This window comes from Triticum urartu, chromosome 7, assembly GCF_003073215.2.
Source record: "Triticum urartu cultivar G1812 chromosome 7, Tu2.1, whole genome shotgun sequence".
NCBI classification, from domain to species: Eukaryota; Viridiplantae; Streptophyta; class Magnoliopsida; order Poales; family Poaceae; genus Triticum; species Triticum urartu.
In genome coordinates this window covers 200,836,312-200,850,381 of record NC_053028.1, presented here as the reverse complement: position 1 = coordinate 200,850,381, position 14,070 = coordinate 200,836,312, and positions in this window count along the sequence as shown.

The following is a 14,070-nucleotide window of genomic DNA, read 5'->3' as shown; positions in this document are numbered from 1 at the left end:
AAGATCGATCTACGGATCACGGGGGCGTGCACCACCACGCGACAATGATCGTCACGCCGGATACATTCAAAGCAAATCCAGCCGAGCCGAACACGGCAGACAAGACTCGTATAAACCGCGTCGTGGTACAGATCAGCACAGAGGTGCCGCACACCCCTTATGCTTCACTGATGAAGTAATGGATCACGAATTCCCAGAAGGGTTTAAACCCATAAACATTGAATCATACGATGGTACCACAAACCCCGCGGTATGGATAGAAGACTTCTTCCTCCACATTCAAATGGCCCGCGGGGATGACCTACATGCCATCAAATATCTCCCGCTAAAACTCAAAGGGCCGGCTCGGTATTGGCTCAATAGCTTGCCGGCACACTCCATCAGAAGTTGGGAGAACCTGGCAGAGGCATTCCTGGACAATTTCCAGGGCACTTATGTGCGACCGCCGGATGCTCATGATTTAAGTCATATAATTCAGCAGCCAGGGGAATCGGCCAGAAATTTCTGGACCCGGTTCCTAACCAAGAAGAACCAAATTGTCGACTGTCCGGATGCAGAGGCCTTAGCGGCATTTAAGCATAATATCCGTGATGAGTGGCTCGCCCGGCACCTCGGCCAAGAGAAGCCAAAATCCATGGCAGCCCTCACGACACTTATGACCTGCTTTTGTGCAGGCGAAGATAGCTGGTTGGCTCGTAGTACCAATACAGTAAGCAAACCTGGCATATCAGAAGCCAAGGATAGCAACGGCAAAGCACGACGCAACAAACACAAGAGCCACAAATATGGCGAAAACGCCGAAAATACGGCAGTTAATGCCGGGTTCAGGGGCTCAAAGTCCGGCCAGCGGAAAGGGCCACCCAAAAATAAAAATCCGGGTCCATCCAGTCTGTACCGCATACTCGATCGCCAATGCCAAATTTATGGCACCCCAGAAACGCCAGCCACCCATACCAACAGAGAATGTTGGGTCTTCAAACAAGCCGTCAAGGCAGGCGCCAAAGACGAAGAGGGGTCTCAAAGCGACGATTGCGATGAAGAGCCCAGATCACTGAACACAGTAGGGCAAAAGTTTCACCCCATATTCAATCGGTGAATGTGGTAAATACCACCGAAATTGCCAACTCGGACCAGATATGCACTCTTAGGGATGGCGACACAACGGAACTAGCCGTCCCACAATACAAACTAGGGCCGGTCACCTTCAACCGCATGGATCGTCTGGTTAACGCCAATCAGGGCAATCCGGCTGCACTAATCCTCGACCCAATAATAAACGAGTTCCACCTCACTCGAGTCCTTATGGACGGAGGTAGCAGTTTAAATCTGCTTTACCTGGACAGAGTGCGCAAGATGGGCATCAATCATTCAGTGACCAAACCCACTAAAGCCACTTTTAGAGGCATCATACCAGGTATGGAGGTTAGCTGTATAGGCTCCATTGCCCTTGAGGTAATCTTCGGATCACCAGAAAATTACCGTATCGAAGAGTTAATCTTCGAAATCGCCCCTTTCCGCAGTGACTATCAAGCACTGCTCGGGCGAATATGCCTACCGTAAGCTCAAGATGCCCGGTCCATGCGGCGTCATCACGGTTCATGGCACGATTTGACGTCCAGGCTCCCGGACATCGTCAAGGGGCTCCGAACTACTTCGCGGAAGGACACTCCAGCTCACCCAGAGTTCAACTTAACACTCCGGCGAAGGCCATGACAGGCCGAACTCAGCGGTTCAACCGCCCTCCGGCACGTAAACATTTTTATACTTCCTTCGCAGGTTCACCTTTGCACCGACTAGGACGGACTACACGGAGGCAGCTTGAACGCGTTAGGGAATCCTTAGACATTCCCCGCAGTGACCATCCGGCTATATTACGGATCCGCACGCAACCTCTTCCCCCTGGTCACAACAGGTTCTGCTATCACAACCTCTTTTTTATCACATTACTTGTACCCATACGCATAGACGTATCATTCAAATACAACATGTGGATTTATATGACTTTTACCTGCCGATTATTTCTTATTGAAATCATTTTGTCACGTGGCATCCGTACACATCGATATGCCTTAAATATGCCAGGGGCTTCGTTTTTCCTGTAACACGGCAATAAAAGTCCGAACACCTTCATGGAAGTTCGGCACCCCAAACCTATAGCATTATATGCATCAGCTCCAAATGATGTCTTGGGTCAATAGTTGGGTTTGCCCGGCTCCCATGTTTTGGTACCTTATGTTCCGCTATATCGGCTAAGGTAGCACTGGGAGAACTACTGCGATTGTGTCCCGGTTCTTCCAGATGAGCACCTCAGTAGAGAAAGCCGAAAACTGACTGTCATGATACGGCAAGAGTTGGTCAGCTGTTCGAGCAGTTACCAAATCTTTAAGGATTTCTCCCGCATAATGCCATAACCAATGCAGCGTGCGATGGATCGGTTTTTCCCTGATCAGGCTCTTATAGAGCCCCTAGTACGGTCTTCCGAACACAAGGGGCTGCGCCGACCATACTAAAGCTCCTATGGCTAAGTGACAGTGATAAAGCCCTATAGTCCGATTCCCTCGTTCGTTGTGCTGAGCACCTCCTTCGAAGAACCCAAAACTGGGATAAAGAGTGCTCAGGTTTATCCCGAACACCCCCATACTTCTTACGTGGGGGCAGAAGCCGACGACTGGCCAACTCTCAGGTTTAACATAAAAACGGCCGCACAGGAGGGTAAACTTTTATATAACAGGTGACATATAAACGACCTTGTTCAAACATTACAAAGGACAACATGATTGGCATTCATGGAAATATAACGTCCTTGGTGCATAGCTCCGCTGCAAGGTAGGATCCTTTAAGGACACTCTTATAATATAATTCGGGCTTGCGGTGCTCCTTCCCCTCTGGCGGTCCTCCGGTCACCAGCTTTTAGCATCCATCTTCCCCCAGTGCACCTTTGCGCGGGTGAAGGCCATTCGCGCTCCTTCTATACAGACCGATCGCTTGATGACGTCAAGTCGAGGGCAAGCGCTTACAAGCCGCCTCACGAGCCCGAAGTAGCTGCTTGGAATCGGCTCGGCAGGCCATAGCCGGATAACCATATCTTTCATGGCTAATTCCGCCGCCTTATGCAGTTCGATCAGTTGTTTCAGTTGATCGGCAAAAGGCACCGGATAATTCGGCACCAAATACTGCGACTAGAAGAGCTTATCTGCGTTGTCCCTTTCTTCGGCTCGGTAGAATTGGGCGGCATCTGATATGCTGCAAGGTAGCTCGACAAATACACTTGAGAAATCCGGACTCAAAATCAGAAACATAGTTTTCCCATCAAATACTTGATTTACATGGGAAAAGCCTTACCCGCCGCGATCTTTCTCTCCTCTTGGATCCCCTGCAGGGCGCTTTGGGTTTTCCCCCGGGCATCGCTCCTGGCTTGACGCGCCTTGGTGAGTTCGGACTCTTTCTCCATTAAACTCTGCTCCAAGGTCTCGCATTTACTTACGGCCTCTTGCAGCTCCTGCTCAGCTTTAATAACTCTGGCCTCGTGTTTCTCACGAAGAGTCCGCTCTGTGGCCACCTTTTTCTCGGCCTCCGCAACAGCCCTTTTGAGGGCCTCGACTTCGGTCATAACCCCTAGCACAAATTATGCGGCTTATTTCATACTGAACATTTATTTCACAATAAATGCGCGCAACGCTTGTGCATACCTTGTTTATCTCTCAACTGCATTTTCAATTGGCCAAGTTCTTCTATGGCCCGCTCCAGACTTTGCTTCAGTCCGGAGATCTCCGCAGTACGAGAGGCAGCATCCGCCACAGGTACCTACTTAAAACAGAAGAGAAATCAATGTCATTCAATGAGTCTTCCTGCGATCAACAATTCGATCCCCTGTCCGGTTCTTTCTTTCACCGAATAGTGTATCTGGGGCTAATATCTATACTATGACACTCTTCGACAACTCATAAAACATACCTCAAAGCCTCTTATAAGGCTGATACAGGCCTCGTTCAGTCCACTCTCAGTTGACTGAATCTTCTCAATCACCGCACCCATAAGGGCATGGTGTTCATCAACGATGGTGGCGTCTTGTAACGCCACCAACAGAGCATCCGACACTTCTGGATGGACAGAGGTCGCCGGTGGAACGGGCATGCCTCCTCCAGCCAAAGGAGGCTGCCTTCTTGATTCTTGAGCCGTATAGGTCTCTAGAATCGCATCCGGTGGGGAGCCAAACTCAGGATCGCCCCGGCCGTCAAACCCCATGGGAATCTTTTCCCCCACGTGTCCGGCCCCTGCGGTTTGACCTCCAGGCGCCGCCTCCACGGTTTCTTCCTTTCCACCTTGGCCGGGGTCCTTCTGGGACGAAGCCTCGTTGTTATGCACCTGTTTGGAGGAAGGGGCCTTTGAGGGCGTCCCGCTCTCCATAGCATTTGAGCTCAGCAGGTCCTCTGATGAGGATTGTTTGGTACGGGACCTCACCGGACTACAAAAAAAATATGGCTTAGGTTAAAATACTAAGCCACAATGAGTCCGAACGCTTAAATGTACTCGGATTTTATACACTTACGAGTTCACCAGGGGCTGGGCCCTGGAATCCCATGTCGGGCCGCTATCGGCGGCGGCAGTGGACTCCTCCGGAAGAGGAGCCTTTCCCCTTTTGGGTAGTTCGGCTTCCAAGGGTGCGGAGGTCGTCCTTTTCCTTCTTCCCCCCGCAGGGGATTCATCTTCCTCCTCTTCGTCCTCTTCGGAGGCAGAATGGGCATCAGAACCTTCGGGTATTGTCTCTGAAGTGCCGTGGCGACGAAGGCCGCCCCAGGTCTTTTTGGCCTCCTTCTCGGCCGTCTTCTCCGGCACCTTGTAAGGCGCCGGAACCAGCATCTTCGTCAGAAGTGGGATGGTCGGGTCTTCGGGCAGCGGGACCGGACAATGGATCCGCTCCTCCTTCTTCGTCCAGCCCTGGGAGAGTTGAATAACACGCGTTAAGCGCTTCCTTGGGGTCATGCGGATAGAAAAGTTTGATAAACTCGCCGAACTTGCAGGGCGGGACAGTTGGTACCCGCGGTCCTCGGCGGAGTCCGGCCATGATTTGCTGGACTTGAAAAGCACCTTCCAAATGTCCTTGTGCGAGGAGCCGAAGAACCCTCGCAAGGTTTGGTGCCTGGCCGGATCAAATTCCCATAGTTTGCAAGTTCGATATTGACAGGGCAGTATCCGGTGGACTAACATCACCTGGACTACGTTGACAAGTTCAATGTTCTTGTCTCCCATACCTTTAACGCGCGTCTGGAGCACCGACAGTTCGTCGGACAAGGACCAGACCATGCCTTTCTTAACCCAGGATGTAAGCCGCAGAGGGGCACCGGATCGAAACTCGGGAGAGGCGGCCCATTCCTTGCTGCACAGCTCAGTGATGTAAAACCACTGCTGTTGCCACTCCTTGATAGAATCGTTAAAGGTTCCCGTTGGCCATATGACATTGGGCATCTTGCTCACCATAGTGCCCCCGCACTCGGCGTGCTCACCGCCCACCACCTTGGGCTTCACATTAAAACATTCAGCCATAAAACAAAGTGCGGTGAAATGCGGAGAAAAGCCTCGCACACAACAATGAACGTCGAGATGCTGAGGAAGGAATTGGGGGACAGATCATGAAGATCGATCCCATAATAATACATGATGCCACGGACGAACGGGTGGAGGGGAAACCCTAGCCCACAGACAAAGTGAGGGAGGAATACAACCCTCTCAAGGGGTTTCGGAGTGGGGACTATCTGTCCCGCCGTCGGGAGACGGTCGCTGATTTTCTTGGCCAGATACCCGGCCTCCCGAAGCTTTTTGATATCCTTCTCTCAGACGGTAGAGGCCATCCATTTGCCTCCTGCTCCGGATCTGGACATCTTTGTAAGACCCTTTGTGGGCAGAGAAGGTGAACACTTGGGTGCTGGAGCCTGAGCAGAAGGGAATGAATCAGGAAGAAGGCATGGGTGAAAAGAGTGAATCCTTGTCCCTTTATAAGGGCAGAAGAGGCGATGCGCCTCCCCACTAACCTGGTAAAACCTCTTATTCCCCAAGCGCCGTAATTGATGGCGCAGTTGGGTTACCCACATCCGTATTGATGAGAATCCCATGATAGGGGGACACGATCTCTGCTTCGACAAGACGTGTCAAGAAAACCGCCTCATGATATGTGCAGTGTTGGTTGAGAAAAAATGGTTCGAATAATGACCGGGCCATGGCGTGATGCCATGTTGCTAAACATGTCAGCAGATTAGATTTGTGGAAATATTATTCTCTCTGTGGTGGTATGTGGAATTTGTTACCAGAGCCGCACACTATCCTTGTGTTCAAAATCTTCCATGGAGTATTCGGAGGAAGAACCCACTTTGCAATCCCGAAGACAAATATGCGTGACGGACTCATCGTCATTGAAGCCTGGTTCAGGGGCTACTGAGGAAGTCCTGGATTAGGGGGTCTCCGAACAGCCGGACTATATCCTTTGGCCGGACTATTGGACTATGAAGATACAAGATTGAAGACTTCGTCCCGTGTCCGGATGGGACTCTCCTTGGCGTGGAAGGCAAGCTTGGCAATACGGATATGTAGATCTCCTCCCTTGTAACCGACTCTGTGTAGCCCTAGCCCTTTCCGGTGTCTATATAAACCGGAGGGTTTAATCTGTAGGACAAGAACAATCATACCATAGGCTAGTTTCTAGGGTTTAGCCTATACGATCTCATGGTAGATCAACTCTTGTAATACACATATCATCAAGATCAATCAAGCAGGACGTAGGGTATTACCTCCATCGAGAGGGCCCGAACCTGGGTAAACATCGTGTCCCCTGCCTCCTGTAACCATCCGCCTTAGACGCATAGTTCGGGACCCCCTACTCGAGATCCACCGGTTTTCACAATGACAAAGACCCTTTCGAATTGGGTCAGGTAGCGCGACGACCTCTATATAAAACAATTCGGAGGGCCATTCATCAGGCGCCTTCCTTGGTGTGCCGGATGGATATCTGGTATCGGTGACGCGCCATACTTCGGCTCCGCCCACTTCAAATATTGACCCTTCGTGATTGCACGGGACGAGACAAAACAGCTTCCTCCACAACTCAAAGTGAGCCTCGACGCCCAGGAAAAGTTCGCATAAAGTGATGTAACCCGCAATGTGCAGAATAGAGGCCGGAGTGAAGTTGTGCTACTGGAGGCTGTAATATTCCAGAAGCCCTCGGAGGAACGTATGGATTGGAAATCCAACGCCTCTTAGCAGGTAGGGGACAAAACACACTCGCTCCCCCCGGACGGATTGGGGAAGTCCTCTGCCTGAGTCCCTTCATTGAAGGAAGCTAGCCCCATTCAAATAGGGACTAGATCCACATGGGGAAGGAATCCTTGCGTTTGCAACTTCGTCAATCGGCTATGAGACACGGAACACCTCTCCCACTCGCCTTTCCCTGGGCCGGGACGAGCGGAGGAGCTGGGAACACTAGCCATGCTGGAATAGTTTCTCTTGAGCAGTCTCTACGATTTCTTCTGCGTAGCGCTGAATGGATCTGGGATCCAATCTCTTTAAAATAGGCGCTCTTCCTCGCATGGATGGGGTGTTATTTGCAAAAATACCCTGACTTTCCACATTCACTCGACACGTGGAGGACAAAGATTATTCAACGCGCAGAAGCCAAGGAGGCGACATTGGATCAATGGTCGAATATATTACTTGGAGATCATCGAAGGGAGAACCCGCCTTGCAATGCTGAAGACAATATGTGTGCCGAGCACCTCGCTATTGAAGACTGGTTCGGGGGCTACTGAGGGAGTCCTGGACTAAGGGGTCCTCGGGCAACCGGCCTGTTATCCATGGGCTGGGCTGATGGGTTGTGAAGACATGAAGGCCGAAGACTGTACCGTGTCCGGATTGGACTCTACTTGGCGTGGAAGGCAAGCTTGGCGACCAAAGATTCCTTCTTATGTAACCAACTCCTTGTAAACCCTAGATCCTCTCGGTGTCTATATAAACCGAAGGGGGTAGTTCGGAAAGGAGACCGCGTATACTCATTACCATACCCATATAGGCTAGACTTCTAGGGTTTAGCCATTACGATCTCGTGGTAGATCAACACTTGTAATACTCATATTCATCAAGATCAATCAGGCAGGAAGTAGGGTATTACCTCCATAGAGAGGGCCCGAACCTAGGTAAACATCGTGTCCCCCATCTCCTGTTACCATCGATCCTAGACTCACAGTTCAGGACCCCCTACCCGAGATCCGCAGGTTTTGACACCGACAGTCTCCTCTCCTCAGGAGACACCCCAACCTTCGGCAGGCGCAGGCTCCGTCGGCGCTCCCGCCCTCATTGAGCACCCAGTGTACTTCGTCAGCACAGCACTGCGGGATGCAAGGGAACGGTACCCCATGCCTCAGAAGCTCTTGCTCGCGCTCTTGGTGGCCTCACGTAAACTGCGGCACTACTTCCAAGGTCACCCAATCAAAGTCGTCTTGGCCTACCCACTGGAGAGGGTACTCAGGAGCCCCAACGCTGCTGGAAGAGTCACCGAATGGAACATCGAGCTACAAGTATTCCAACTGGAGTTCAGCACAACCAGGGTCATCAAGGGAGCCGCGCTCTCCCACTTCATGGAAGAATGGACTGACGTCCCAGGGTTTGAAGCAGGCGAGGACCGATCCCTCTCGCCAGGAAGTGAAGCACCAGATGGCTGGGTCATGTATTTCGATTGCGCGTTCGCACGCCAGGGCGCAGGAGCTAGAGCGGTGCTCATCTCGCCCACTCAGGACAAGCTCTACTACTCCGTGCAGCTCTGCTTCCAGCAAGGCGAGAAGGTCTCCAACAACATCGCGGAGTACGAAGGCCTCATCGCTGGCCTTAAGGCTGTGGTGGACCTGGGGGTGAAGCGCCTCACCATCAGGGGCAACTCGCGGCTCCTCATCAACTTCTCCAACAAGGTATTCGAGCCGAGGGACGAGCACATGGAGACATACCTTGCGGAGGTACGCAAAATGGAAAAGCATTTCCTAGGTCTAGAGTTGCAGCACGCGCCCCGTGGCACCAACAAGGAGGCCGACAACTTCGCCAAAAGGGCGTCCAAGCGACAGCCCCAAGAGCCTGGCGTGTCACACCCTCGATGCGACTATATCTCCCACGTGTCAAGGCACGACTTAGAGGCATAATCACATTGAAGGCATATGTCGCAAGTTAGGCAATCTTCACAACATCCCATGTAAAATAATTCATAAAGGGGAGATAACATAGTTGGCTTACACTCGCCACGTCAATCAAGTACATAAATAATATTACATCAACCAAACACTCATGGCCCGACTACGGCGCCAAAATAAAAGATGACCCAACATGCAACACGGTCCCAATCACCCCCAACTGGGCACCACTACTGATATCAGGAAAGGAAACATAGTAACGTTGAGAGTTTTCGTCGAACTCCCACTTGAGTTCATACGCGTCTCCTGGAGCGGAAACATCAGGCCCTGCATCTGGTGTAATAGTAATCTGTGAGCCACAGGGACTCAGCAATCTCGCACCCTCGCGATCAAGACTATTTAAGCTTATAGGTAAGGCTAGGTAAATATATGTGGAGCTGCAGCAAGCGACTAGCAAGTATGGTGGCTAACTTATTCGCAAAAAGAGAGCGAGAAGAGGAGGCAAAGCGCGAGCGAGAAACAAGAGCAACCTGCGCAAACATTACTCCAACACCGTGTCCACTTCCCGGACTCCGCCGAGAAGAGGCCATCACGGTAACACACTCAGTTGATTCATTTTAATTAATTAAGGTTCAAGTTATCTACAACCGGACATTAACAAATTCCCATCTGCCCATAACCGCGGGCACGGCTTTCGAAAGTTCAAATCCCTGCAGGGGAGTCCCAACTTAGCCCATGACAAGCTCTCACGGTCAACGAAGGAATAGACCTCCTCCCAAGACGTTCCGATCAGACTCGGTATCTCGGTAATTCAAGACACTTCGACAGGTTAAAACAAGACCAGCAACACCGCCCGAATGTGCCGACAAATCCCGATAGGAGCTGCACATATCTCGTTCTCAGGGCACACTCAGATGAGCTCTCCATACAACTAAAACCAAACCTCGAGTTTCCCCGAGGGGGCGCTGCACAGGACTCTAGTTTGGACCAACACTCAGAGGAGCACTGGCCCGGGGGGGTTTAAATAAGATGACCCTCGGGCTCCGGAAACCCAAGGGAAAAAGAGGCTAGGTGGCAAATGGTAAAACCAAGGTTGGGCATTGCTGGAAAAGCTTTAATCAAGGCGAACTATCAAGGGGTTCCCATTATAACCCAACCGCGTAAGGAACGCAAAATCCGGGAACATAACACCGATATGATGGAAACTAGGGCGGCAAGAGTGGAACAAAACACTAGGCGAGAGGCCGAGCCTTCCACCCTTTACCAAGTATATAGATGCATTAAGATAACAAGATAATATAATGATATCCCAAAAAATAAATAATGTTCCAACAAGGAACGGGCTCCAATCTTCACCTGCAACTAGCAACGCTATAAGAGGGGCTGAGCAAAGCGGTAACATAGCCAATCAATGGTTTGCTAGGACAATGGTGGGTTAGAGGTTTGACATGGCAATTTGGGAGGCTTGAAAGCAAGTGGTAGGCATCGTAGCAATGGCATAGCAAAAGAGCGAGCAAACTAGCATAGCAAAGATAGTAGTGATTTCGAGGGTATGATCATCTTGCCTGCACAGTTGTCAGAGTTGACTGGATCCTCAAAAGCAAACTCAACGGGCTCCTCGTTAGTGAACTCGTCTCCCGGCTCTACCCAAATAAGACAAACAAGCAACAAGGACACAATCAACCACGTGCAAGAACCAAACAAGATGATGCGATGATGATATGCTATGCGGGATGTGATGCGGGATGCAAAATGCAAGATGTGACAGGAAATGCAAGAACCTGGCCTCAACATGGAAATCCAAGTGTGCCATTGGAAAGATGAGATGAAATCTCTTGAAAACGATATAAAGAACGCCGGAATCGGAGTTACGGTTTGGAAATGGCAAGCGAAACAAAAATGACTCCGGTCTGCGATTTACAGCAAGTAGCCATCTAAAAGCAATGAGATGAACATGCTACAGCACCCAAACATGACAACACAATACATGGCAGGGATGCACACAAGATGCTTAACAAAAGTCTAGCACTGAGCTACGTCCAATTCATCCGTTAACAGGTTCAAACAAGCACGGCAAAAAATGCATATGGCAAACAGATTTCAGACTTAGTGAAATTAACACTTGTCTGGAATTTCAGATCAGGTAGCCCTCTTCGGAGCCACAAAACTACATGCTACAGGATCTGAACATGGCAAAGTAAAGCATGGCACGGAGATAATCAAAGAGCTTAACAAAAGTCCCTTAGTGACCTTGAGCCAAAAGGGATCATAAAATACAATTGCAAGCATGTGAACATGGCAAAAACATAATCAGTTTTCAGACTTAGTGAAAAACTGACACATGCTGAAATATAACTCAAGTAGACATGTTTACGAGCTCGATGCACTCACTACGGTGCAAGTCATGGCAATAAAAGCATACACCCATTGAGAAGGCACAAAATGCAAGCTATAAATGGCAAGAACAATAGCATAGCATGCACAGATCAACTACAACATCACCGGCAAAATTGCAAACAAGTTGACAATCTGCCCAGATTCACAAAGTAGCAAAAGTAGAGCTCGATTGACTCAAGCTAGGGTGCTCCATAATTGCAAACAAGGACATGGATGGATAGAGTACTACGATATTAACAAAACATCCTTACAGATCATCCTTAAAATAGGCATGGATCACTAGGAAACAACAAGAACATATGGCATCATGAGATAAACAGATCAAGGACTTGGTGGATTTGCTAAGTCCCTGAAAACAGAATTAGCAAGTGCACCACTTTGCAAGCTTGCACAAGTCACCACACACACCAAAAAAATACATGGGTTGCACCTCTGGAAATATGACAAAACCCTTAACAAAACATATGTAGAGCATCCGGGCATATCATGCACATATTAATCATAGAAAAAATGACAAAAACCTAAACGGATTAGCAAATCTGACAACTATCTCAAGTAGCCCTCTTCTAACAGTATTTCGGGCATCAAGATGAGCTCAAATAAAAATGATGCAATGGAATGAAATGATGTACTCTCTGAGATGAACATGTATGCAAAAGCAATGCACATGATGACATGATAAGAGATGCATGACAATGACACAACACACGGAGACAAAGACCCGAACCTGAGAAAATAAATAACTTAACGCCGGAAACGGCAAGAGTTGGAGTACAAATTGGGAAAGTTACATCCGGGGTCTTACATGGCGTCTTCGAGGAGCGGCTCTTCAAGCCCTTCGGCAGCCCCTCCGCTTTTGGGGCCGGCGCCGCCTCGGGAGGAACTCCCCCAACCACCTGCCTTGGGAGCCCCGGCCAGTGGCCCGACCTCGGGAGCGCGCCTACTCTTGGTGCTCAAGCCTCAGGAGGGGTGCTGGACCAAGGAGTTCAAGGAATACCTAACACAAGGGACGCTGTCGGAGAAAGATGAGGATGCGGAGCACGTGGCCCGATAGGCTATGGCATACTTCATCCAGGATGGTGAGTTATATAGGAAGCGGCCAAATGACGTTTCCTTGCGGTGCATATCCAGGGAACAGGGGAACGAGTTGCTAGCTGACATACAAAGTGGAGACTGCGGGCACCACTCGTCATCACGAACCCTCGTCGGCAAGGCATTCCGTAGCGGGTTCTACTGGCCTACGGCACTCAACGACGCGACTGCTACCTCTTGAGCACTGTGTTGGATTTCCTTTAAGAGGAAAGGATGATGCAGCAAAGTAGCGTAAGTATTTCCCTCAGTTTTTGAGAACCAAGGTATCAATCCAGTAGGAGGCCACACGCAAAGTCCCTAGTACTTGCACAAAACAAATAACTCCTTGCAACCAACGCGATAAGGGGTTGTTAATCCCTTCATGGTCATTTACAAGAGTGAGATCTGATAGATATGATAAGATAATATTTTTGGTATTTTTGTGATAAAGATGCAAAGTAAAATAAAAGCAAAGGAAATAACTAAGTATTGGAAGATTAATATGATGAAGATAGACCCGGGGGCCATAGGTTTCATTAGTGGCTTCTCTTGAGAGCATACGTATTCTATGGTGGGTGAACGAATTACTGTTGAGCAATTGACAGAATTGAGCATAGTTATGAGAATATCTACGTATGATCATGTATATAGGCATCACGTCCGAGACAAGTAGACCGACTCCTTCCTGCATCTACTACTATTACTCCACTCATCGACCGCTATCCAGCATGCATCTAGAGTATTAAGTTCATGAAAACAGAGTAACGCCTTAAGCAAGATGACATGATGTAGAGGGATAATCACATGCAATATGATGAAAACCCCATCTTGTTATCCTCGATGGCAACAATACAATACGTGCCTTGCTGCCCCTACTGTCACTAGGAAAGGACACCGCAAGATTGAACCTAAAGCTAAGCACTTCTCCCATTGCAAGAACGATCAATCTAGTAGGCCAAACCAAACTGATAATTCGAAGAGAGTTGCAAAAATAACCAATCATACATAAAATAATTCAGAGAAGATTCAAATAATGTTCATAGATAATCTTAATCATAAACCCACAATTCATCGATCTCAACAAACACCCGCAAAAGAAGATTACATCGAATAGATCTCCACAAGAGAGGGGGAGAACTTTGTATTGAGATCCAAAAAGAGAGAAGAAGCCATCTAGCTAATAACTATGGACCCGAAGGTCTGAGGTAAACTACTCACACTTCATCGGAGAGGCTATGGTGTTGATGTAGAAGCCCTCCGTGATCGATGCCCCCTCGGCGGAGCTCCGGAACAGGCCCCAAGATGGGATCTCGTGGATATAGAAAGTTACGGCGGTGGAATTAGGGTTTTGGCTCCGTATCTGATCGTTTGGGGGTACGTAGGTATATATAGGAGGAAGAAGTACGTCGGTGGAGCAAGGGGGCCCACGAGGGTGGAGGGC